The sequence below is a fragment of the Rhinoderma darwinii genome, chromosome 2, assembly GCF_050947455.1.
Source record: "Rhinoderma darwinii isolate aRhiDar2 chromosome 2, aRhiDar2.hap1, whole genome shotgun sequence".
NCBI classification, from domain to species: Eukaryota; Metazoa; Chordata; class Amphibia; order Anura; family Rhinodermatidae; genus Rhinoderma; species Rhinoderma darwinii.
This window is the reverse complement of record NC_134688.1, coordinates 67,734,377-67,759,795: the sequence shown is the minus strand read 5'-3', so window position 1 is coordinate 67,759,795 and position 25,419 is coordinate 67,734,377.

Sequence of the window (25,419 nt, the reverse complement as noted above, 5' to 3'; positions counted from 1 at the left end):
ATGGGGGCATTATATTGTATGGGACAGCTATGTGGGGCATTTTACTGTGGGGGCAGCTATGGGGGCATTATACTGTCTTATTTTTACTATCTTATTTTTACTATTTCTCTCTCCTCTCACAGAATATATTCTGTGAGAGGAGAGAGCTAACCGCCGCTGTTTTGGCGATCACGTAACCGGGGACCGGACTAAACTGTCCTGGGTCTGTGCTCCGAGGCCTTAGCTACCTCCGTAACTGAGTACACAGAGTTTAAGCGCCTCCCAGGGGCACTACCTTATTCCAAAGCACTGCCGTGAAAAGGCGGCACTCTGGCAAAAGTACCCTTAATGGCCGCCGTGAAAACACGTATTGGCGGTCATTAAGCGGTTAAAAAGGCTAGAGTTTCCTGACATTGTGAATTTAATGGGTAAAAAGTCAAGATAAAGATGGCTACATCTTTAGCTTGAAAGGGGCAGGCAGAGCATGCGCCTATGGGGGTACCAAAAAGCCACTCTGCCTTGGCCAGAGTATTTTGCTTTATAGAATGGGAAGAAGGAAAAAAGGCTGGCACTGCTGAACCGGCACAATCGGAATAGGAGTGTGTCAAATGGCTTCTTTTCTATATGGATAATTGCAGGCAAGTTGCCACGGAGTTGCTCATCGAAAGTGCAGCACAACCAGCTAAATGTATTCTAGAAGAATGATCGAGGCACTCACCGGACTGGCAAAACAATTTCTTTATTGGAAGAGATCTCGGTCAGGATGTGGAACTGCCTACGGCCGTTTCACGTGCGTACACGCTTTCTCAAGGCCTGCTTAGGGCCTTGAGAAAGCGTGTACGCACGTGAAACGGCCGTAGGCAGTTCCACATCCTGACCGAGATCTCTTCCAATAAAGAAATTGTTTTGCCAGTCCGGTGAGTGACTCGATCATTCTTCTAGAATATATTTTGCTTTATTGCTAGGGCAGCAAACTGAATCTTTGCCTTGGTTGAAGGAAAGTCTAGTAACAATACAAAATATGCAATTGTACTGTTACTAAAGGGTTTTCTGTATTCTAGGCAAATAAACAATAGAAGGGGATGGAAACTTGGTTATTCCTAATATTATTGTTACACATTTCAAAATGGCAATTTCTCAGGATATTTTTTAAGTTCATGTGGCTGGAGTTCAATCTTTCCAAAACCAAAGCACCACCACCTCGATTTCCTTTCAATATAACGTAATATTTATCTCATACATTGCTGATACTCTACAGACATAGGAGTCGGACAAGTAGAGGTGAAAATAGACCAATTATAGAATTACCTTTAAAGAGGCTCTGTCACCAGATTTTGCAGCCCCTATCTGCTATTGCAGCAGATAGGCGCTGCAATGTAGATTACAGTAACGTTTTTATTTTTAAAAAACGAGCATTTTTGGCCAAGTTATGACCATTTTCGTATTTATGCAAATGAGGCTTGCAAAAGTACAACTGGGCGTGTTGAAAAGTAAAAGTACAACTGGGCGTGTATTATGTGCATACATCGGGGCGTGTTTACTACTTTTACTAGCTGTGCGTTGTGTATAGAAGTGTCATCCACTTCTCTTCACAACGCCCAGCTTCTGGCAGTGCAGCACTGTGACGTCACTCACAGGTCCTGCATCGTGTCGGCACCAGAGGCTACAGATGATTCTGCAGCAGCATCGGCGTTTGCAGGTAAGTCGATGTAGCTACTTACCTGCAAACGCTGATGCTGCTGCAGAATCAAGTGTAGCCTCTGGTGCCGACACGATGCAGGACCTGTGAGTGACGTCACAGTGCTGCACTGCCAGAAGCTGGGCGTTGTGAAGAGAAGTGGATGACACTTCTATACACAACGCCCAGCTAGTAATAGTAGTAAACACACCCCGATGTATGCACATAATACACGTCCAGTTGTACTTTTACTTTTCAACACGCCCAGTTGTACTTTTGCAAGCCTCATTTGCATAAATACGAAAATGGTCATAACTTGGCCAAAAATGCTCGTTTTTTAAAAATAAAAACGTTACTGTAATCTACATTGCAGCGCCTATCTGCTGCAATAGCAGATAGGGGCTGCAAAATCTGGTGACAGAGCCTCTTTAAGAAAAGAGAGGGGATGACTTACAATCTCGAACACTCTGTTACCGGACTGATATTATAAAGCCTGATTCTTTATTGATGCTAATTCATGCATTGCTAATGTACTAATTAATTACAATTATCTGCATGACAAGTTTTTCTGATTCAATGCACCCAATATTCTAAACAAGAAATAAGATGCAGTAATATAGAAGGACATTAACTACTAAAGAGCTGCTATATAGTGTAACGACAAAGGTGAACACATGGGTATTAAAGGGACGTTAGTCCATCAGTCCCCATGACAGAGACAGCAACATTTCGCTACATCCCCCTCCACCCCGATTTTTGTCACTTTGCCAACTATTCACAGGTATTATATCACACGCTTTTTCCATAGGGCACTTTAGGGGTTAGTAATAGTGTTCCTGATTAGTAGTTAATATTTAGTATCTCTATTTGTTTATGATGATGAAGGGGTTAATATTGATATCAATGGTCAGCCTCTTTGGATCCCCGCTGCACCTTTTTGTCTACATTTTCTTTATTTCGTTTGTTTTTCTTTATCTTTTCCGCCAGGGGGTGCAGGTTTTCTTAATCATAGGGGGTTGTTCTATGAGATGGGGATATTTACACTTCATTAACGAATAATAATGTTACATTAATGTCATTGTGTATGATTGGATGCCTGCCCCTTAAAATAGAACTACCTTACTCTACTAGACCCTCTCTAAAGAAGTCACGTGTCAGGGATGAAACCCATCACCCTGCGTCTAATGTCTTCCTGCCCTGCTCACAGTGGCCCATGTTAAGCTGCTCGCCGTTCTTTCGCCAAACTGCTACTTTGCACTAAGTGCGACCCCAGGGAGAGGTATCCTTTACTGCCATACGTCCTGGTGTATGCAATCGCTGGACCGGCCTTGTGACGCTTTTATATCACGCCACCCTCAATGATATATCTGTGGCTTATGGCGTCTCCTGCACTGTGGTGCACAGCACTTGACCAATATTAGGATATTGCCACTTAATTTTCTAACTGTCCGGTCTTTAGTGGTGGGCAAGTATCCGGTTCTTCTGTTTCTTCTTTGCACATAAATTTACTACAAGCTGTTACCGGCGCCCTACACGTAGTCGGGCTTGTGTAGTACATGTATTAAGTGAAAGCCAGCTTCTATATTAGAACTGTGCACCTAAATTCCTTGTACGAGGAAAGTTCATCAAGGAGCACATTTTCAAGCTATAAAAACTACCATAACCGGGACTGTGCAATATGGATACTCTGTTATGTGTACCATACTCTCGCTTTCACTCACGATCAGTTCAAAAGACTTATTAGCAGCATCATGATTCGTGGACCTTATTATATTTGTAGCAATTTATTAATTCGTATTTATAAGCTTTTTGGTGGGCTACAAAGTGTTTAAAAAGGATAGAAAAGGTAAAAAAGGGGCAGGTCTTTGTCTGTTTGTAATATCCAGCCTAAGATATGTGCTGAATGAGGACATTTGACCTAGATATGACCGATATTATGGTGGTTCTGTGTGTTAGGGTATGTGCACACGAGAACTGGCTTTTACGGCTGAAATTACAGACTGTTTTCAGGAGAAAACAGCTGCCTCGTTTCAGACGTAAATGCTCCTCGCATTTTGCGAGGCTTCTCTGACAGCCGTAAATTTTGAGCTGTGCTTCATTGAGTTCAATGAAGTACGGCTCAAATTACGTCTGAAAGAAGTGCCCTGCACTTCTTTTGACGAGGCTGTATTTTTACGCGTCGTCGTTTGACAGCTGTCAAACAACAACGCGTAAATGACAGGTTGTCTGCACAGTACGTCGGCAAACCCATTCAAATGAATGGGCAGATGTTTGCCGACGTATTGTAGCCCTATTTTCAGACGTAAAACGAGGCATAATACGCCTCGTTTACGTCTGAAAATAGGTAGTGTGAACCCAGCCTTAGAGACACAGGTGTCAGTTTAGCTGAACTGACGGAATGGGCTGATAGCAAACAAACAGCTTCTATGTATACAGGAGACATAGTACCTGTAAAATAAAAACGAAACACAATTTTTAAAAGTCAATTAAAAAACTTTTTAGAATCACCTAAAACATTATTATTATTATAAAAAAAAGCTTTCAAAACTGTAAAGTGTAAAGCTTTATGGACTGCAATTTCTAATGAAACCTTTTAAATATATTGCAGAATGTTAGAAAAACCCATCACAGGCTGCAATTCACATTACAACCGCTGGGTGGCCACATAGACACATGTAGCATAGACGTCTCACGACAAAGTATTGTAAAATCATGTGCTTTTTTTTAAAGCTGGTCATCTTGTGCCAAACATCTCAAGAAATGTTGAGATTAGGCTAAGTTCACATCTGCGTCAGGGCTCCATTCCGACATTCCGTCTGAGATTTCCGTCGGAACGGAGCCCTGACTGACACAAACTGAAACCAAAGGTTTCTCTTTCCATCACCATTGATTTCAGTGGTGACGGATCCGGTGCCAATGGTTTCAGTTTGTCTCCGTTGTGTAAGGGTTCCGTCGTTTTGAAGGGATGAATACCGTAGTCGACTATAGTCAACTAGATGTGAACGAAGCCTTAGAGGAAAGGTAAGGAAAGACACATCTGAAGGAGAGCTGAGGAGGGTTCCAAGCTGGGCGACTAGATTATGTTATGAGAGGCTAGAAAAATCCAGTTTGTTCAGCTTGGAAAAAAAACGCCTTAGATGTAATCTTATTAACACGTATAAGTATATATGTGATCAATACAGAGAACTAGCACATGATCTGTTCTTTCCAAGGACTCTACAAAGGACCAGGGGACATTTATTGCATGTGGATGAAAGGCATTTTAGACATCAGCAGAGGAAAGGGTTCTTCAAAGTTAAATTAGCAAACTATGTTTATTTTATGACGAATGGCATTGAGGGTGATAATAATTCAAGCAATGAATTAGGTATACTTGGGATTGCAGTTCCGGTCTTATACAAGTAAATGAGACTGAGAAGGAATTCCAGACACAGCTGATCCTACAGTGTATGGCGCTATGCCTGTTAAACACTGAAGAGACCACAGCGACGAGCGTCGCGGCCCCTTCAGTCAGCTGATTGGTTGGTGCTAGGCAGTCGGCCCCCACCGATCCGATATTGATAACCTACTCTAAGGATCGACCATCAATATAAAATGCCCGACAACCCCTTTAATGTACCTGTGTCTTTTTTCAACCTATGTAATTATAATTATTAATTGTTATTTATTTGGCCAAATCATTAGGAATTGCATGAGTTTATGATTAGTTTTACCAGATGAATTCTTTGCTCTTTTCAATCTATTTACTGTAAATGAAATAAAATATAAATGATTTTTTTTATAATATATATTTTATTTATATTTTTTTTATATAAAGCGTACCTCCAATTGTAAAATAATAAAAGATTATAGTGCATTTCTATAAATAATTGTTTAAGGGTATATTGCTGTTAAACCACAGCATGGCCTGGGCCTCGATCTGTGCTGCACTTAACTAGACAGTAGGAGACAGATCCTTCTGCTCTGCCTTCTAGGCTACCTTCCTCAGTGCAGGACCGGTGCTATAGGATCCTATGGCGCTGGCTCACGCACTGAAGGCTGTACCCTAAGAGACAGAGCAGGACTTCTACAAAAGTGTTCATGAGGTTGCAGAAAGTGTCCCAGATTTATTTATTTTAGTATCTCTTTAAGGAAGGACGTTTTACGTATTTTATTAATAATAATAGTGTCACAATCTAGGGGTATGTGGACCCACTAGGCCGCTCCGCTGTAGCGGAGTGGCAGCTGTCCAAACAACAGTCTATACACTCTATGCAAAAGTCCTTTCGCATGAGAGTACCTGTAAGAGGCTAGACAGTAGCAGAGGCACGGGTAGAACTTGACGTGGCAGATGACACCAAGCGTGGCAGGTGACACCAGGCGTGGCAGATGACACCAGGCGTGGAAGATGATACACACGGCTCCAACTAAAGGCTTAGATACAGGAGACAATACAGCAACAGGATACAGGATAAGAGATACGGGAACACTGCGAGCAGGATACAACCAATACAGGATACAACTAAGGGACTATTTGCAATATGAACATGGGTAGACAACAACAATGCTCAGGGAAGGAATGGAAGGGCGGAGCCCTTTTTATAATCCAGGATGATCTGGGGATTGGATAGGGAAATTTTATTTAAAAAAATCCCTATCCAATCCGCGCTCGCTGGCCCTTTGAGGCCGGGGATGAGCGCGCTCACCTTAACATATAGTCCAGGGAAGGACGGCCGCATGATCTGGCGTCTCCTAGGAGGGAGACGCTGGCAAGCAGCCAGGAGTCTGCAGTTGCGGACTTCCGACAGAGGTGAGCGGCGGTGGTCTGCGGCCGCAACCATAACAGTACCCCCCCTGGGAGCGAATTTGTGAGAGGGCATCTTGAGATTGAGGAGGCACTTTTATTTTTTTATCTGCGTGCTTTTTCATGCGGTCCACTGCCTGGAGAATCGCAGACTTAGGCCTCATTTACACGAGCGTATGCGTTTTGCGCGCGCAAAAAACGCTGCGTTTTGCGCGCGTATGCATGGCGTATGCACTGCGTAAACGCAGCCTTGTTGCGTTTTAAACGCGCAAAAGGCAATTGACAGCTCCGTGTGTCATGATGCGCGGCTGCGTGATTTTCACGCAGCCGCCATCATAGAGATGAGGTAGTCGAGGCCCGTCACTGTCCAAGGTGCTGAAAGAGCTAACTGATCGGCAGTAACTCTTTCAGCACCCTCGACAGTGAATGCCGATCACAATATACACCAACCTGTGAATAAAAAAAGACATTCATACTTACCAAGAACTTCCTGCTTCCCCCAGTCCGGGCTCCCGGCCGTTGGCTTGGTGACGCGTCCCTCTCTTGCCATCCGGCCCCACCTCCCAGGATGACGCCGCAGTCCATGAGCCCGCTGCAGCCTGTGATTGGCTGCAGCCTGTGCTTGGCCTGTGATTGGCTGCAGCTGTCATTTGGACTGAACTGTCATCCCGGGAGGTCGGACCGGAGTTATCGGTAAGTCAGAACGTCTTTTTTTTTTTACAGGTTCATGGATTTTCGGAGCGGAAGTCACTGTCCATGGTGCTGAACCAGTTTAACGCTTTCAGCACCGTGGACAGTGACTGTCTCCTGACGTCGCGTACCCGAACATTTTTTACCGGTTTCGGTCAAAACGAGTTTGGCCGAACCCGGTGAAGTTCGGGGCGCTCATCTCGAATTTGACACTCCGTTTGGATGTTTGTAAACAGAAAAGCACGTGGTGCTTTTCTGTTTACATTCAGGAGTTTGACAGCTCTTGCGCGAATCACGCAGTTCGCACGGAAGTGCTTCCGTGCGGCATGCGTGGTTTTCACGCACCCATTGACTTCAATGGGTGCGTGAGTGCGCGAAAAACGCACGATTATAGAACATGTCGTGAGTTTTTTTCTGCGCACACGCAATTAGCGCAATTCACGCATCGTCTAAACAGCCCCATTGACTAATATAGGTGCGTACGACATGCGTGCAAAGCACGCGCGTCGCACGCGCGTATAATACGTTCGTGTAAACGAGGCCTTAGTTTGCTGCCAGATGTGAATAAAAATCCCTAATGAAGAGTTAGCTGCTGGTACCTGAGTCATGGGTGGCACAGGAAGAGGAACTCACGGATGTTGGCAGTACACAATGTAGAAAGGAGAAGAGGCAGTAGACTCCCTTGTATGTTTGTTGTAGGAGAATTCTCCCCAAAGCAGAAGTTGTACCCAATTGTCATGTTGGGTGGAAACTAAATAACGAAGATAATTCTCCAAAATTTGATTGGTCCTCTCCACTTGACCAATGGACTGTGGGCGATACGCAGAAGAGAAGTCCAGCTTTACATCTAATAGTTTGCCTAGGGCTCTCCAGAACTTGGACGTAAACTGTGCACTCCGATCCGAGACAATATGCAGAGGAAGTCCGTGCAGACGGAAGATGTATAGAATAAATCGATTTGCCAGGCGAGGAGCAGACAGAAGACCAGTCCACAGAATAAAATGTGCCATTTAGAGAAACGATCCACTACTATCCTGACCGTAGTACATCCAGCTGAGGAGGGAATGTCTGTAATAAAGTCCATAGCGATATGTTGCCAAGGAGCATCAGGGACAGTGAGGGGTAGGAGCAGACCAGCAGGTTTGGTGCAGGTAGACTTGTTCGAGGCACAGTTCATACATAAAGAGATATAGTCTGCAACATCTCTAGGCAGTGTGGGCCAGCAGTAATGACAAGCTATCACGTCCTGAGTCTTTCGAACACCAGAGTGCCCCGCCAGTTTGGAGGTATGTCCCCAGTGGAGAATTCTCTTCCTGACTGCAGGGCGACCAAAAGTCTTTCCGGGAGGAAGATCTCTAATTTGCAGGGGGTTAGTGGCAATAATCCTAGAAGAATCTATAATATATTGAGGAAGTTCCTCAGAGTCATTAGATTCAAATGATCGAGACAGGGCATCAGCAGGATGGAAGTGAAGCAAGAATTGAAATCGAGCGAAGAACAGAGACCATCTGACTTGGCGAGTCTCTAAAAATAAGGCTAGATTCGAGAATTCCGGGCCCTCTTGTTCCAAGATGGGGTTCGCCCAAGACAGGGCTTTGCCAGTGAGAAGAGTAATGATGAATGCTACTTTGGCTTCATCAGAGGGGAAGAGATGAGCACGCAGTCTAAAATGGATGGTACATTGATTAATGAAGCCTCTACAGGCTCTAGGATCTCCGTTACAGTGAGGCGGTAGAGGTGGAGAAACTGTGGATCCGGAACAGGCAGGAGGGATAACAGACAGTGGAACAGCAGCCGCATCCACAGGAGGAGCAGGAGGATGATCGAGAAGGGTGATAGAATTTACTGAAAGTAGGAGCTGATCCTGGCGTGCATGCAGGTCATGCATTAGCATTTGCATCACCTGAAACACCATCTAAGGTTGGCCAGTGGGTTCCATGGCCTGAGCGTACTGTCACGATCTAGGGGTAAGTGGACACACTAGGCTGCTCCACCGTAGCAAAGTGGCAGCTAGCCAAACAACAGTCCATATAGTCTACGCAAAAGTCCTTAGCACGAGAGTACCTGTAAGAGTCCAGACAGTAGCAGAGGCTTAGGCACGGGTAGAACTTGACGTGGCACATGACTGCAGACGTGGCAGATGACACCAGGCATGGCAGATGACAGCAGACGTGATAGATGACAGCAGATGTGGCAGATCATACACGCGACTCCAACGAAGGCTTAGGTGCAGGAGACAATACAGCGACAGGATACGAGATATGAGATATGGGAACACTGGGAGCAGGACACAACTAAGGGACCATTTGCAATACGAACATGGGTAGACAACAACAATGCTCAGGCAAGGAATGGAAGGGCGGAGCCCTTTTCACAGGTCCAGGGTTATCTGGGGATTGGAAAGGGAATTTTTAGTAAGCACGCGTGCTTGCCCTTTAAGGCCAGGGACGAGCGCACGCACCATAACAAACAGTCCAGGGCATGACGGCCACATGAGCTGGCGTCTCCTAGGAGGGAGAGGCTGGCAAGCGGCCAGGAGACTGTGGTCGCGGACCGCCGACAGAGGCGAGCGGCGGCGATCCGCAGCCGCAGTCATAACAAGTAGTGCTAGTAGTATTCAGTCATGGGAAAAATGATAGTAAAGACAAATGTGAGACCATCTATCCAGCAGCTGAAACTGGGCCGAAATTGGGTCATGCAACAGGACAATGATCCCAAGCATGCCAGCAAATAGCATCTCATTTGCCAAAAAAGCAAAAAATCAAGGTGTTGGAATGGCCAAGTCAAAGTCCAGACCTCAACCCCATTGAGATTCTGTGGGGGATCTTACGAGAGCTGCGCAGTGAATGCCCTCAAACCTCCATGAATATAATAAATGTTGTGAATAAGAGTAAGAACAACAGCTAAAGGGACATAAATTCAAAAACACACACAAAGCATGGCCACTTACTGAAACAGGAGCAGGTAAAAACTCTAACTCCTAGCAGGATGCAAGCAGGCCACAATGGCTATATAGGGGGAGATTCCACAGGTGCAGATACTGATAAAACAGTCACTCACACACCGCCTATTCATGAGGTGGGTGGCTGCCTAGTATAAACATTGCACACAGATAAGGCTTCTATAAGTGTGCCAGTCGCACGGTTGTGTGCAGTGCGCCATGCTGGCTTACAGCCTATTAGTTACGCCTATCGTATTCCATCAGGCGGGCTGCCCAGCAAATATTAGATGCACTACAGCAAGCGGTGACATACCATTCCCCGCCAGCATTTACAAGGCCCGAGTGCATCCTGAAAAAATATACACGATAAACATGAGGTATTAGTAGATATTTTGGCCAAAATACGCAAGCTCGCAGCCCACGCCAAGGGTTCTCACTGTCTTGTGAGTCCCTAAACTAAACCACTTCACTCCCCACATATAAGACATTGTGGCCTGTTTGCATCATGCTAGGAGGTAGTGTTTTTACCTGCCCGTTTCAGTACGTGTGTTAGAGGGTGCATGGGGTGCCAAAGCCGCACGTTCCTAATTTATCAAGTTTGGTTTGCAACTATATAGTCCACACCAGGAGAAATTGCAGGCCCCCTTTATACAGGTACAAGAATGTAGCAGACACAGTTGATTCAATGTTCACACTTTACTGGAGATAAACTCTCGTGGAGAGGCAGAATTCTTGAACGTTACAAATGCAGTCTCTTCATAAATGCAACTATATACATTGGCTGACAACCTGGTCATTACCAGCCCTTGACGGCTTGTGCCCCGCTTGGCAATCCAGCACTTAGGCCTATTCAGCGGCTCCCGGCCCGCTTGGCAATCCAGCCCTTAGGCCTATTCAGCGGCTCCCGCCCTGCTTGGCAATCCGGCTGATTACAGCCCTTGACGGCTCCCGTCCCGTCTGGCATACAGTTTGAGCAGTACTCCGTGGCTTATGCCTCGCTTAGCAATGCGGGTATTTACAGTCCTTGGTGGCTCCCGCCCCGCCTGGCATATCTAAGCACTGCACACACACCCTTATCTGTGATCCGGCTGGCCATCTATTGTGGTCACTTACTTTACTCGTGTCCTCAGAACAGTCTTTGGCTATCAAAGGGGGAGGACAAGTCTTTACTGCTCACCGCTCCATAAACTGGCTTGAATCTCCATGTTATTACTAGGACCTAGTTGTACAGCACCGCTCAGTACTCAGGGTTTTCAGGTCCCTCACTCCAGCCCTTGCCACGTGTGTATATTGCAGCTCACCCGCTTACTCCATGGTGCCAGTGTTTGGGCCTCCTCGCTCACACACTCTGAGCAACCCCTCTCAGTCTTTCTCCAGTCACACTGCACTCCACGTCACTTCCTCCTTCCTGCTTTCTATCTCTTCCTGCCAGTATGGAGCCATCTAGTGGCGAAGGTAAATTATTACAGCTGAAACACATGTAATACATACACGGCAAAACAAATAGACAATGGAACAGACTTAATAAAAAGCATAAACTCAGTTATTTTACGTAAGGGGAAGTACAGTGTTCGACCCCCTTACATGTGGCCATGTTTTGTGTGTGTTTTTGAATAAGAGTGGGCCAAAATTTCTCCAAAATGAAGTGAGAGACTCATAACCTCAACTTATTTCAAGGTATTGTCACTAAAGGTTTTACAACATGTTACTGAATTACAGGGTGTACTTATTTTTTTTAATAGGATTTGGTAGGGATCAAACAACTGTTATTTAAGTCCTGATAAATAAAAGCATATTTTATTTTCACATGACTGTATTATAAATGTGTTTTGATGTGTTTTCAACAGCCACTTAGAAATAACTTACCACATAACAACGTTTGGTTTTACTAGGCTTGGATTCAGAGGGCTAGCTACCACTTTATGAAGAATTTAATAAAAGCTTGGCTTTGTTCACCTAACTAAATAATGGATGTGTCCTTTCAGAAATTCTTCATGATATCTGAAGCTTTATTCTGGAAAAGTTCCAGGTCTGACATGTGTATTGCAGATTTACTGTAAAGCCAATATTTATCATTATTAATATTAAGAATTAAAGAATGTTATTTTATACAATTCCTAAAAACAAAGGTGACTATGTGGACAAATATTTTGGAAAATAATCATTTTGGTGTTCACTACAGTCACAAATGCTAAACACAGCTGTCAAAAATCTTATACAAAGCAGTAAAACCGAACAAGCAGAGCTGCAGTGTAATGCATGGGGGAGGGGTATATAATGGAGCAGAGCTAAAAAGCAGAAAATCACAGACTAAAAATCAAATAAGTATTACATCTATATATTTTAAGACCACAGGTGGACTGAACAGGAACAAAAAAAAAATAATTAAACAAAAGAGATGAAAGAAGGGAGGAGCTAGAAAGCCACACCCCTTTTCAGCTCTAGCTCTTGACAAAGGAGTCTGGAACATAAATTTAAAGGGGTTTTCTGGTTAACCCTATTGATGGCCTATCCTTAGAATAAGCCTGCAGAACAAATACAATGATAGAATATATAACTAGCTAACAACACTTATATAAATACACATACATCTCATTATGTCTTCCTAGAGAGTGAATATATAAATATAATACACAGAAAAACATGATATTCAGTAGGTAACACTAAGGCCTCATGCACACATCCTTCACCGTTTTGACGTCCGTTTGAAACAGATCCGTGTGTCCGTTATGACTTCCGTGTGCTTTCCGTTTTCACTCCGTGTCCGTTCCATTGTTACGTTTTAAATGGACGTTGTGCTTCCGTTTATCTTCCGTTTTAAAAATGGAAGGTATTAAAATTAACTTGTCACATGACACAGGGAACACCCATGGGAACGTCACATGATCGTTTTGGCATAGACTTTAATGGGCCCCGCGGTTACTGAAGAATGGACAAAAGTAGGACATGCACTACTTTTGACGGAACGGAACCTTCAAAACAATGGAAGTGTGCATGGCACCAGTGAAATGAATGGGTCAGAGTGCTATCAGTTAAAAAAACAGATAGCACCCTGAAGAAAATAACTGAAGTGGGCATGAGGCCTTAAAGAGGCTCTGTCACCAGATTTTGCAACCCCTATCTCCTATTGCAGCAGATCGGCGCTGCAATGTAGATAACAGTAACATTTTTTTTTTTTAAAAACAAGCATTTTTGGCCAAGTTATGACCATTTTTATATTTATGCAAATGAGGCTTTCTAAAGTACAACTGGGCGTGTTTAAAGTAAAAGTACAACTGGGCGTGTATTATGTGCGTACATCGGGGCGTTTTTACTTGTTTTACTAGCTGGGCGTTGTGAATGGGAGTGTATGATGCTGACGAATCGGCATCATCCACTTCTCTTCACAACGCCCAGCTTCTGGCAGTGCACAGACACACAGCGTGTTCTCGAGAGATCACGCTGTGACGTCACTTCCTGCCCCAGGTCCTGCATCGTGTCGGACGAGCAAGGACACATCGGCACCAGAGGCTACAGTTGATTCTGCAGCAGCATCAGCGTTTGCAGGTAAGTCGATGTAGCTACTTACCTGCAAACACCGATGCTGCTGCAGAATCAAATGTAGCCTCTGGTGCCGATGTGTCCTCGCTCGTCCGACACGATGCAGGACCTGTGAGTGACGTCACAGCGTGATCTCTCGAGAACACGCTGTGTGTCTGCACTGCCAGAAGCTGGGTGGTAACGAAGAGAAGTGGATGATGCTGATTCGTCAGGGTATGTTCACACGAGGGCGTCCGTAACGGCTGAAATTACGGGGATGTTTCAGCCTGAAAACATCCCCGTAATTTCAGCCGTAACGGCATGTGCAGGCGCTTGAACGCCGCGTCCATTACGGACATAATTGGCGCTGCTATTCATTGGAGTCAATGAATAACGGCTCCAATTACGGCCAAAGAAGTGACAGGTCACTTCTTTGACGCGGGCGTCTATTTACGCGCCGTCATTTGACAGCGGCGCGTAAATTACGCCTCGTGTGAACAGACAAACGTCTGCCCATTGCTTTCAATGGGCAGATGTTTGTCAGCGCTATTGAGGCGCTATTTTCGGACGTAATTCGGGGCAAAAACGCCCGATTTACATCCGAAAATAGGCCGTGTGAACATACCCTCAGCATCATACACTCCCATTCACAACGCCCAGCTAGTAAAATAAGTAAAAACGCCCAGATATAACGAACACAATACACGCCCAGTTGTACTTTAACTTTAAACACGCCCAGTTGTACTTTAGAAAGCCTCATTTGCATAAATATAAAAATGGTCATAACTTGGCCAAAAATGCTCGTTTTAAAAAACAAAAAAAACTTTACTCTTATCTACATTGCAGCGCCGATCTGCTGCAATAGGAGATAGGGGTTGCAAAATCTGGTGACAGAGCCTCTTTAATGCCCCATTTCCTGGAATAGGCTTGTGTAATGTCTTCCTCTCCACACCCTAATCAACTTGTGTGACTTGTATATATATGTGTGTGTGTGTGTGTATATTTTTATTTTTATATATTTTTTTTGCATACTGTTTAAAGAGGCTCTGTCACCAGATTTTGCAACCCCTATCTCCTATTGCAGCAGATCGGCGCTGCAATGTAGATAAGAGTAACGTTTTTATTTTTTTAAAACGAGCATTTTTGGCCAAGTTATGACCATTTTTACATTTATGTAAATGAGGCTTTCTTAAGTACAACTGGGTGTGTTTAAAGTTATGTACAAGTGGGCGTGTATTGTGTGTGTACATCTGGGCGTTTTTACTTCTTTTACTAGCTGGGCGTTGTGAATAGAAGTGTATGATGCTGACGAATCAGCATCATCCACTTCTCTTCGTTAACACCCAGCTTCTGGCAGTGCACAGACACACAGCGTGTCCTCGCGAGATCACGCTGTGACGTCACTTACTGCCCCAGGTCCTGCATCGTGTCGGCGACAGAGGCTACATCGAGTTACCTGCAAACGCCGATGCTGCTGCAGAATCAACTGTAGCCTCTGTCGCCTGGTGCCGATGTGTCCTTGCTCGTCCGACACGATGCAGGACCTGGGGCAGGAAGTGACGTCACAGCGTGATCTCTCGAGAACACGCTGTGTGTCTGTGTACTGCCAGAAGCTGGGTGTTAACGAAGAGAAGTGGATGATGCTGATTCGTCAGCATCATACACTTCTATTCAAAACGCCCAGCTAGTAAAAGAAGTAAAAACGCCCAGATGTACATACACAATACACGCCCACTTGTACATAACTTTAAACACGCCCAGTTGTACTTAACCCCTTGCGTACCTTCGCCGTAATAGTACGTCGCTGGCCGCATATGCCAGCGTACCTTCGCCGTACTATTACGTCGAAGGATCAAACTGTCACTATGTGAAATCACAAAGTGATAGCGACATGGCGGCTGCTGTCAGTGATAGGTGACCGCCTCTGTTGCCGTGCTAGGGACAGATCTGCATGCCCCGATGTCGGCGATTGCTGTGATTGGTCAGTCTTTAGAGACTGACCAATGACAGCTATCTATGACGTAGGAAACCGGAGAAAGCGCCTGTCAGCGTCTCTGATCTCCTCATTTCTGTGAGAACTGTGAGGAGATCGGAGAGTGACAGAAATACCGTTGAAAAACAGTGGAAAAACAGCGTGCCCATCTGCCGTTTTTAGTGCCCATCTGCCCTTTATAGTGCCCATCTGCCCTTTATAGTTCCCATCTGCCCTTTATAGTGCCCATCATCCCTCAGAATATAACTAATAATATTCTTTAGTGCCCATTAGGGCCCAGCAGCCCTCTCCAGTGCCCACCAGCCATCTTTAGTGCCCACCAGCCATTTTAGTGCCCACCAGCAATCTTTAGTGCCCACCAGCCCCCTTTGCTGCTCATTATAGTGCCCATCAGTCCTCCCTAGTAACAATCAAACCTATATAATACTTTTCTTTAGTGCCCATCAGTATATTAGCCCCCTTTAGTGCCCATCAGCCCTCTTTACTGCCCTATCCTTTAGTTCTTCATAAAAATAATATAAAAAAACAAAAAAAAACCAAAAAAAAAAAATACAAAAAAAGTTTTAGTAATTTAGTAGTAATTTTGTGTGCTACTTTTGCACGTCACAGTTTCCTTGCCAATACTGTTCAGGAATTTAGTTTTGCACGTCAGGGTTAGTGCAGTGTTATTACACACCCGTAATGTCTCGTCTATTTAGCGTGGAGGAGGCATATGCCATTTTATGTTCAGATACAGATACAGAAAGCGCCAGTGAGGGTGGATCTGAGTTTGTGTTATCCTCCTCCAGTGATGATGAGGAACCCCCTCAGAAACGAAGCAGGGCTAGTGATCCGAATGAGCCCAGCACAAGTGACCCCAGCACCAGTGACCCCATATGGCTACCGCCTACCTCTTACACACCTGAAATTCCTGCATTTACCTCTGCCCCTGGCATAAAAATAAATCCAACTGACTTTCAGGAAATAGATTTTTTTAAATGTTTTTTTTCGGATACTTTAGTTGACCTAATGGTTGTGCAAACAAATTTATATGCACAACAATTCTTAGGCAAAAATCCGACATCCCATTATGCCAGAACCCAAGCTTGGCACCCAACCAATGCAAATGAAATTGCAACCTTCTGGGGGCTCTTGCTCCACATGGGCCTTGTAAAAAAGCCAACCATCAAATCGTATTGGTCCACAGATATTTTGTACGATACACCTGTATTCCGTGCTGTGATGCCGCGAAAACATTTTGAGGCCCTTTTAAAGTTTTTGCACTTTGCTGACAATGAGCAGTGCCCCCCCCCGGATCATCCAAATTTTGATAGACTGTTCAAAATTAGGCCCATCATCACATATTTTAATTTGGTTTTTGCAGAAGTTTATGTTCCTGAAAAAAACATAGCCATTGATGAATCTTTAGTCCATTTCAAAGGACGGCTTCATTTCCGACAATACTTGCCAAACAAAAGAGCCAGATATGGCATAAAAATATATAAACTGTCCGAGAGCCAGTCTGGATACACACACTCCTTTCGTGTGTACGAGGGGAAAGACAAACAGATTAGTCCCCCAGAGTGCCCCCCAGTTCTTGGCACAAACGGTAAAATAGTGTGGGACCTGCTGCATCCTCTGATGGATAAGGGGTACCACCTATACCTCGACAACTTCTATACCAGCGTTCCGCTTTTTAAGTGCCTTGTTGAAAGGAAAACAATGGCCTGTGGCACTGCTCGCAGGAATCTAAAATACCTCCCAAAGCCTTTTCTTGCTGAGAAACTGTCAGTTGGCGAAACCAGGGCACGATATGATGAAAATGTGCTCCTGGTAAAATTCAGGGACAAAAAAGAGGTCCTCATGCTCTCCACCATGCATGGCAACACCACAAGCCCAGTTTCAGTGCGTGGAACAAGCACCACTGTTTCAAAGCCTGTATGCATACAGGCCTACAACAAGCATATGGGAGGGGTGGATTTGGGAGATCAACTAATGAAGCCATACTGTGCCATGCGAAAGACGAAAGTATGGTACAAAAAACTGTCCGTATATTTAATTGAAATGGCCCTCCTCAATTCTTTTATTTTGTACCGAAGTGCTGGCAATCGTTCTAGGTACCTCGAGTACCTTGAAAAAGTAATTAAAAAATTAATTTTTAAAGACCAAGAGGAAGGAGCGAGTAGCAGGGCTTCAGGAAGTGAGGCAAATAGAATTGTCCCTGGCCAGCACTTCCCCAGTGAAGTCCCCCCAACGAAAAAAAAGAGCCATCCACAAAAACGATGTCGCGTGTGCGTGAAGAGGGGTATCCGAAAGGATACAATATATCAATGCAGCACTTGCCCCTCCAAACCAGGGCTTTGCATGAAAGAATGTTTCAGAATTTACCATTCTTCAGTGGACTACTAATTTTTTTCATGCCATTTTCAGGATGTCCATATAAACTTCATCTTAAATTTTATGTCACCTTCATTTAAAAATTGTCCACTTGTGCACCAATTGGATATATAAAACAAAACAAAAAATCATTATACCCCTAGATGAATACCACCATGGTGGCCCAAAATCACCCAAGCAAAAACTAGGCCTTGAAGAGCCTCATGGTACACCTTCACTTCCGGGCCTCACCGTGTGCCTCAATACAAAAAGGTCCTATATAGGGTATCAATGAACACAGGAAAAAAAAATGAATGAATTGTGAGTTCTTTTTTTTCTCATTGGTGCTTGATACATCCCCAAAATGTTTCATCAAACCCACGCGTTTGTAAAATAAATAAAAATTTAAATTCTACCAATTTTGTTTTAATTCCTAATCTGAAAAGTAAAATTTCTTACTATACCACTAGATGAATACCTTGAGCAGTGTCGTTTTCTTAATTGGGTCACATCTTGTGAGTTTCCTCTATATTGGTACCTCATGGGCTCTGAAAACACAATATGATGCCTGAAAAATATTCCAGCAGAATCTGTGATCAAAAACCAAATGGTGCTCCCTCCTTTCTGACCCTTGCCATGTGCCCATATAGCAGTTTATAGCCATATGGGGTATTGCTGTAATCAAGAGAAAATGGGTAACAAATTGAGCAGTGCTCTTTCTCCTATTGCCCCTTGTATAAATGAAAAGTTTGGGGCTTAATCAACTTTTTATTGGAAAAAATGCAATTTTTCACTTTCACTGCCCAATGTTTATGACTTCTATGAAACATCTGTGGAGTCCAAATGCTCACTACACCCCTAAAACAAAATCCTCAATGGGTGTAGTTTCCAAAATGGGGTCACTTCTTGGGGGTTTCCACTGTACTAATACCTCAGGGGCTCTTCAAATGCAACATGGCGCCTGAAAACCATTCCAGCAAAATCTGCGCTCCAAAATCCAAATGGTGCTCCTTCCCTTCTGAGCAGAAGTTTATGACCACATATGGGGTATTTCCGTAATCAGGAGAAATTGCTTTACAAATGTTGGGGTGCTTTTTCTCCCTTTTTCCTTGTAAAAATGTGAAAATTCTATGTTTTTTCAGAAAAAAAGTATATTTTCATCTTCACAGACTAATTTCAATAAATGCAGCGAAAAACCTGTGGGGTCAAAATGCTAACTATACCGCTAGAAAAATTCCTTGAGGGGTATAGTTTCCAAAATGGGGTCACTTTTGGGGGTTTCCACTGTTTAGGTCCCTCCAGGGCATTGCAAACATAACACGGCACCGAAAGCCATTCCAGTAAAATCAGCACTCCAAAATCCAAATGGCGTTCCTTCCCTTCTGAGCCCTGCTGTGGGTCCAAACAACAGTTTATTACCACATATGGGGTATTGCCGTAATCGGGAGAAATTGCTTTACAAATGTTGGGGTGCTTTTTGTCCTTTATTCCTTGCAAAAATTCGAAATTTCTACGTTTTTCAGAAAAAAAAGTATATTTTCATCTTCACAGACTAATTCCAATAAATGCAGCGAAAAACCTGTGGGGTCAAAATGCTAACTATACCACTAGAAAAATTCCTTGAGGGGTATAGTTTCCAAAATGGGGTCACTTTTGGGGGGTTTCCACTGTTTAGGTCCCTCCAGGGCATTGCAAACATAACACGGCACCGAAAACCATTCCAGTAAAATCAGCACTCCAAAATCCAAATGGCGTTCCTTCCCTTCTGAGCCCTGCTGTGGGTCCAAACAACAGTTTATTACCACATATTGGGTATTGCCGTAATCGGGAGAAATTGCTTTACAAATGTTAGGGTGCTTTTTGTCCTTTATTCCTTGCAAAAATTCGAAATTTCTACGTTTTTCCAGAAAAAAAGTAGATTTTCATTTTCACAGACTAACTCCAATAAACATAGCAAAATACCTGTGGGGTCAAAATGCTAACTATACCCCTAGATAAATTCCCTGAGGGGTGTAGTTTAAAAAATAGGGTCACTTTTGGGTGTTTCCACTGTTTTGACACCACAAGACCTTTTCAAACCTGACATAGTGCCTAAAATATATTCTAAAAAAAGCAGGCCCCAAAATCCACTAGGTGCTCCTTTGCTTCTGAGGCCTGTGTTTCAGTCCATTATCACACTAGGGCCACATGTGGGATATTTCTAAAAACTGCAGAATCTGGGCAATAAATATTGAGTTGCGTTTCTCAGGTAAAACCTTCTGTGGTACAGAAAAAAATGTATTACAAATGAATTTTGTAAAAAAAAATGAAATTTTCAAATTTCAGCTCTACTTTCCTTCAATTCCTGTAAGAAGCCTAAAGGGTTGAAACACTTTCTGAATGCTGTTTTGAATACTTTGAGGGGTGCAGTTTTCAAAATGGGGTGTTTTATGGGGGTTTATAATATATAGGGCACTCAAAACCACTTCAGAACTGAACTGGCCCCTGTAAAAATAGCCTTTTGAAATTTTCTTGAAAATTTGAGAAATTGCTGCTAAAGTTCTAAGCCTTGTAACGTCGTAGAAAAATAAAAGGATGTTCAAAAAACGATGCAAACATAAAGTAGACATATGGGAAATGTGAAATAGTAACTATTTTGTGTGGTATTACTATCTGTTTTACAAGCAGATAGATTTAAAATGTGAAAAATCATAATTTCTTCATATTTTCTCTAAATTTTGGTGTTTTTCACAAATAAGCAATAAATTTATTGACAAAATTTTTTCACTAACCTAAAGTACAATATGTCACGAGAAAACAATCTCAGAATCAATTGGATAGGTAAAAGCTTTCCGGAGTTATTACCACATAAAGTGACACATGTCAGATTTGAAAAAATGGGTCTGGTCCTCAAGGCCAAAATGAGCTGGGTACTCAAGGGGTTAAGAAAGCCTCATTTGCATAAATATAAAAATGGTCATAACTTGGCCAAAAATGCTCATTTTTGAAAAAAAAAACAACGTTACTCTTATCTACATTGCAGCGCCGATCTGCTGCAATAGGAGATAGGGGTTGCAAAATCTGGTGACAGAGCCTCTCTAATTAAGAATACTATACTGTATCTCTCATGCAGGTTTTAGCACCATAACATTCTACCACATTTAATCATATGTGTAAAATCTAGCACAAACAAAGCAACTCATAGCAACCAATCAGATTTCCTTTTCCAAGGCAACTGATCTCCCTTTTGTCTATTTTAGTTTTGGGATTTTAGCTTTTGATAATCTCCTTTTGTTGGAAGAGATAATTTGATCCCATGGTGTCCCCAGTGATCAACTCAGTGGCGTAGCTATAGGGGTAGCAGGGGTCGCAGTTGCGACCGGGCCCCTAAGCCTGGGGGGCCCCCGTTGCCATACAGTATACATTTTCTGTGGTGTGAAGCCGGCACTTCCTGGTTACTGTCACATGGTACACTTAGTGTACCATGTGACCGTGTTGTCACGTGACACGTCTTCCAGCAAGCACAGTGGAAGAGTCTGTGCGGAGGACTCCAGGTGAGCTGCAGAGTCTGTATTGTAATGTATTGTGTTGTATTGTGTTATATTGTAATGTGTTGTGTTGTCTTGTAATGTGTTGTGTTGTCTTGTATTGTGTTGTATTGTGCTGTTTGCAGTGGAGGGGGGGCCCGTTAAATTACAGCCCCTCTCTCCACCGCAAACTGCACAAAACAACACAATACATTACAAACTGTGGGTCGCGTCCCCCTGGGTGGTCGTGTGAAGACCACCGGGGGGTCGCGAGTCACTCACGAGGTCCCGTTTCCATTCAATGCTGGAGTAAGGAGCTGACGTCTTGCTCCAGCATTCACTGTGCCCTGAGCGGCTCGACGCAGGCAAGCGAGATGTAGCTACATCATCGCGCCTGTCTGCGCCGAGTCACTCATAGCACACACCGGAGGAGGCGAAGGAACGGGGATAGGTAAGTAATTATGCTATTTTTCTATTATTCACATATGGGGGCATTATACTGTATGGGGGGCTGATATGGAGGGGCATTATACTGTATGGGGGGCTGATATGGAGGGGCATTATACTGTATGGGGGGCTCATATGGGGGGCATTCTACTGTATGGGGGGCATTATACTGTATGGGAGCTGATATGGAGGGGCATTATACTGTATGGGGGGCTGATATGGAGGGGCATTATACTGTATGGGGAGCTGATATGGGGGGCATTATACTGTATGGGAGCTGATATCGAGGGGCATTATACTGTATGGGGGCTGATATGGGGGGCACTATACTGTATGGTGAGCTGATATGGGGGGCATTATACTGTACGGGGGGGCTGATATGGGGGGCATTATACATTATGGGGAGCTGATATGGAAGGGCATGATACTATATGAGGAGCTCATATGGGGGGCATTATACATTATGGGGAGCTGATATGGAAGGGCATGATACTATTTGAGGAGCTCATATGGGGGCATTATATTGTATGGGAAGCTCATATGGGGGGCATTATACTGTATGGGGGGCATTTTACTGTATGGGGCAGCTATGTGGGGCATTATACTGTGTGGGCTGATATGGAGAGCATTATACGGTATGGGGCTGTAATGGGGGGCATTATACTGTATGGGGCATTATACTGTGTGGGGGCAGCTATGGGAGCATTATACTGTGTGGGGGCATTATACTATCGGGGCTGTTGGGCAAGGCATCTGGGCATAGGTGCGCGCAGGCGTCTGATGATGGTGGTGTTGGGGAGGGGTAGGGGGGCCCAAGCTGAATTCTTGCACCTGGGCCCATGAGCCTTTAGCCTTTAGCTACGCCCCTGGATCAACTGTACCCTGTGGCGAAACCTACCAGTAAGGCTGGGTTCACACGACCTATTTTCAGACGTAGTGGAGGCGTTTTACGCCTCGAATTACGTCTGAAAAAACGTCTCCAATACGTCGGCATACATCTGCCCATTACTTTCAATGGGCTTTACGATGTACTGTGCCAACGTCCTGTCATTTTACGCGTCGCTGTCAAAGGACGGTGCGTAAAATTACAGCCTCGTCAAAAGAAGTGCAGGACACTTTTTGGGACGTATTCGGAGCCGTTTTTCTTGACTCCAATGAAGAACAGCTCCAAATTACGTCTGTAAAAGATGCCCCGCAAAACGCGAGTACATGCCATTACGTCTGAAATGCAGGAGCTGTTTTCTCCTGAAAACAGCTCCGTAATTTCAGACGTAATTGCAGTTATCGTGTGCACATACCCTAAGTGTTTCATTCCCTGCAGCAAATTCAGCATTATAGAGTTCTTATTAAAGGAATTATTTAGGAATCATAGTCCCTTTAGAGAGATTTGTGCACATGGTAACTTTATTGTCCAAGATAATGTGCACAGTGGCGTAACTACCGCTGTAGAATCTGTAGCGGCTGCTACGGGGCCCGCGGCATGAGGGGGCCCGTGTTGCCCGCCGGCACAGGCCCCCACCATGGCCGGAGGCTCCGCTAGCTGCCGCTATGACTGCTACAGCGCGACACCACTTAACACTACGGCAGAGCAGGGGATACATGTGTGATCGCTGGCAGCGATAGGGAGAACAGGGGACGAAAGTTCTCCATCACAAACCTCGGACTTCCGGGGTCTGTGTCGGCAGCTCTGTAGAAATGAAAGGAGCGCCTGTCGCGCTTGTGCGCATGCGTGACCAGCGCTCCTCTCATTTTCATTGAACTGCACAGATGCCGGTAGTCAGAGGTTAGTCATGGAGAACTTCGGGGGACTTTCGATCCCCCATTCTCCTTATCACTGCCAGCGATCACACATGTATCCCCTATCCTGTGGATAGGGGATACATGTCTTTTGTAGGACAAACTATAGGTCAGATTTTTTTAGGGGGTTGGGGCTGTACGGCGTTACCTACAGGGGGGGCTGTATAGCGTTACCTACAGGGGGGGCTGTATAGCGTTACCTACAGGGGGGCTGTATAGCGTTACCTACAGGGGGTTCTGTATGGCGTTACCTACAGGGGGGTTCTGTATGGCGTTACCTACAGGGGGAGCTGTATAGTGTTACCTACAGGGGGGGCTGTATAGCATTACCTACAGGGGGTCTGTATAGCGTTACCTACAGGGGGGGCTGTATGGCGTTACCTACAGGGGGGTTCTGTATGTCGTTACCTACAGGGGGGGCTGTATGGTGCTATTTACAGGGGGGCTGTATAGCGTTACCTACAGGGGGGCTGTATAGCGTTACCTACAGGGGGGCTGTATAGCGTTACCTACAGGGGGGCTGTATAGCGTTACCTACATGGGGCTGTATGGCGTTACCTAAAGGGGGGGCTGTATAGCGTTACCTACAGGGGAGGTTGTATGGCGTTACCTACAGGGGGGGCTGTATGGTGCTATTTACAGGGGGGCTGTATGGTGCTATTTACAAGGGGGCTGTATGGCGTTACCTACAGGTGGGGCTGTATGGTGCTATTTACAGGGGGGCTGTATGGTGCTATTTACAGGGGGGCTGTATAGCGTTACCTACAAGGGGGGCTGTATGGCATTACCTACAGGCGGGTCTGTATGGCGTTCTCTACAGGGGGGGTCTGTATGGTGTTCTCTACAGGGGGGGTCTGTATGGTGTTATTTACAGGGGGGCTGTATGGCGTTATCTACAGGGGGGGTTCTGTATGGCATTCTCTACAGGGGGGCTGTATGGCGTTCTCTACAGGGGGGCTGTATGGCGTTCTCTACAGGGGGGCTGTATGGCGTTCTCTACAGGGGGGGGGTTCGGTATGGCGTTATCCACAGAGGGGGTGTATGGCTTTATCTACAGGGGGGCTGTATGGTGTTATCTACTGAGGGGGCTGTATGGTGTTATCTACAGAGGGGGTGTATGGCGTTATCTACAGAGGGGGTGTATGGTGTTATCTACAGAGGGGGCTGCATGGCGTTATCTACAGAGGGGGCTGTATGCCGTTATCTACAGAGGGGGCTGTATGGCGTTCTCTACAGGGGGGCTGTATGGCGTTCTCTACAGGGGGGCTGTATGGCGTTCTCTACAGTGGGGGTCTGTATGGCGTTATCTACATGGGGGGCTGTATGGCGTTATCTACAGGGGGGCTGTAAAAAAGGCACTATCTACAAGTGGGGGTTGTGTGACACCCAGGGGAGGGGGGGCCCCAGTCAAAAGTTTGCTATGGGGCCCAGTCTTTCCTAGTTACGCCCCTAAAATAAGGGGGGGAGGGGTGAAACTGGCAAAACTTCTGGCGTTCACTTGTTATCACCAAGGCAAGATTCACCCAACTTTACATTTTCCCTGCAGGGTCATTCATGTAATACATGGACTGACTGGGTCTAACAAAGAAAGAGCTGCCCTCTACTTTGGCTCAAAGAGGGTGATCCAGAGCAGGGGACCCACTCCCACTGCTGTAAAGTATTTGTGTCCTGATATCTATACAATGGAAAATAATACTCGCCTAATAAATCTAGGAGGAATTTATTAAGACT